The 2575-nt window shown below is 33.5% G+C and overlaps 1 protein-coding gene across 2 annotated transcripts in view; it reads left to right on the forward strand.

The window, feature by feature from the left end:
- Nucleotides 1-2575, forward strand: part of LOC117167625 (homeobox protein aristaless-like) — a 171263-nt gene that overhangs the window by 99129 nt on the left and 69559 nt on the right. The gene's annotated exons all lie outside the window — the stretch shown is intronic.

Raw genomic sequence — 2575 nt, forward strand, 5'->3', positions numbered from 1 at the left:
TTTAAGGAAAATTAATTTTTTTATTATTCAAATTTGTTATTATAATTGGTATTTTTCATGATGAAAAAACTAAGCCGTATGCAGCATCCAATACTTTATTAGAAAGTAAAACCTATAAGAACTTTTAAAAAAACTGATTAGTCCCATAAACCCAGTACTTTGGTGTGACTTTATTTGGAAGTCTAATGGGATGCCAATGGGACTTTTTTCACTTGGGAACTTGCTGCTTGCAACTTACAAACATTACTTTATGAAACCATCTTGGATCTGCATAATAACATAATCTGAAGGAATTTCCATTCCCTGTACCTCCAATTTCCCATTCTTGAAATGAATCCATTACTAGTAATATTCCCCGCTTCCGGAACACGTTAATAGCAGAGCATGCCCCTAGATATATTTAATAATCAGCAAAAGAGCGAATCGCTTCATAAGCGATCAATTTGCCACGTTCATTGTTGACTTCCGACGGCAACCCTTATCTCGTGGCTTACGGAGTCAGAGGGCAAGGGCCAATTAGTCGATTGGTAATTTCAACAAGTCCACTCCCTCCAGAGGGCTCGGTACGTGACTGGTGGGCCGTAAACTCGTAAACGGTAGGTCGAAACCGGAAGTGATGCAGTTGGGTAAGTGGCAGTTATCGATAGCCGGTAGTTACTACCTCGGCTCTAGAAGTCGGCACTGCAAACCATCTTCTTGAAGGAAACGGGAACCGAAGACCACCCCCGCAAATAACAGGGCGGTGGCCAGTTGTAAAGGTTTTACTGTCTTATAACGTTTCTTTTCCTCTACTTTGTCTCTACCTTTCTTCCTTCCAAAGCTCGTCATGACATAATTACTTATTATCCTTGACCTTGAATTGCTCTTGATCTCTCCGTAGCTGTGACATCCTACAGTACCTTCAATCACTCTTTATATTCTTCAAAAATATCACCGGGAAAACTAGGGAATATTCTTGAAATGTTTGACGGCAATACAAAAAGGCAGTCTATCGATTTCTGTGAATTGGATAACGAGCTCTCTTCCGTTAATGGGTTTCTCTTGACTTTCTTGTAATCAGCGAAATAAGACAGGAAAAGATGCAGGAACTCGTAAAGCGATTCGCAAGGCACATTAATTATTCTCGGTTCGCGGTAATCAATTTATTGTAGGAAATGCGTATCGGCGCTTGTTGAATTGAACATGTTAGCAACGCTCAACCGAATCGCCAATCTCATCTGTAACGAAATATGATCATTCCACTATCATTTCTAGCAATATCCTTGCCTCTTCAAACATTGTAATTGACCTCTGAAAGCATTGATCTCAAATTGAGTTTATTTCTGATCACCATCAAAGGTTTTTTCGAATAAAAATTAACAAAGTAAAAAAAGTCTCATTGGAAGCCCGTTAGGATTCTGTATAAAGTTCCAAACGTATCTGGTATGAGACAAATTAGTATTCTTCTCTACAGATTTAGAAATTTGTTAATTCAACTTTTCATCGGAATTGAGATTTTTATATTTTTGGATTTGTCTCAAAGACCAATATCTGATTATGCCAATAAAAATTGAAATTGTTCATAATAATTAGTAACAAAGAGGACATAAGTTGTTGAAAATTGAAGTGGCATAGCTTTGATACACTGAAAAAATATATAGTGGACAAGACAATATTTTTCATTTATTTTTTGCATATCTTTCATTATATGCCTTTTTATTGCAGTTTGACTTCTGCACCTTTCCAAAAACTCTAAAAAAATCTTGGTGGTAATTTTTTTTAAATAAAATAAGAATTACAAAAGTACTAAAAAAATTTCAAAATACGTTCTGCTCATAACGAATTTCCTTGGGAAAAAATTACCAGAAAATTTCCACTTCATTTTTCTTGAATCTGTACAGTTCGAAATTCATGTTCCAAAAAAGTTTGAAAATATTTCTACTCTGGAGAAATGTTGTTAGGACAACAACAACTAGAAAAATTCCATTATATTTTTACATGCCTAATATAATGAGAAGGTATTAGTTTTTTGCAGAAATTATAAAAAAAGAAAAAAATTACAATTTTCTAGTACTGTAAATCTAAAAATTTTCTGCTGAATGGGATGTATTTGCAATTGTAAAAATGTCGAAGAAAATAAAACTGTACTTTTCTCGTACGCGTGTCTCCATTTGGACTTGTAAACAATTTTAAAAATAGTTAATACTTAAAAATTAAGAAAATTCAATTGATTTATTGAAACAAATTGCATGTGTTTACTAATAATAATAATAATAATAATAATAATAATAATAATTGTTAATAAATCTCTTGCCCAAATTTGTGTTAGAAGCAAGTATTGGAGGTTAATTTTAGTGGAAAAATTGAGGCAATAAACAAAGTGATAGTCTCAAAAGTATTGAAACTTCAAGCTGATAATGAAATGCTTTAAGATGCATGAAACAGTCTTGCAAAGCATGAAAATTAGTGATGTGAAGATAGATGTGTTGCAAATTGAAGCTTCATGTTGCATGGAACTCGAACAGAAGAGATAACTAATCTAGGAAATAAATTGTATGCTTTGCAGATATTTAATTATTGGTAGTTTACCGAGGTA

Source organism: Belonocnema kinseyi, chromosome 2 (assembly GCF_010883055.1).
Source record: "Belonocnema kinseyi isolate 2016_QV_RU_SX_M_011 chromosome 2, B_treatae_v1, whole genome shotgun sequence".
Classification (NCBI taxonomy): domain Eukaryota; kingdom Metazoa; phylum Arthropoda; class Insecta; order Hymenoptera; family Cynipidae; genus Belonocnema; species Belonocnema kinseyi.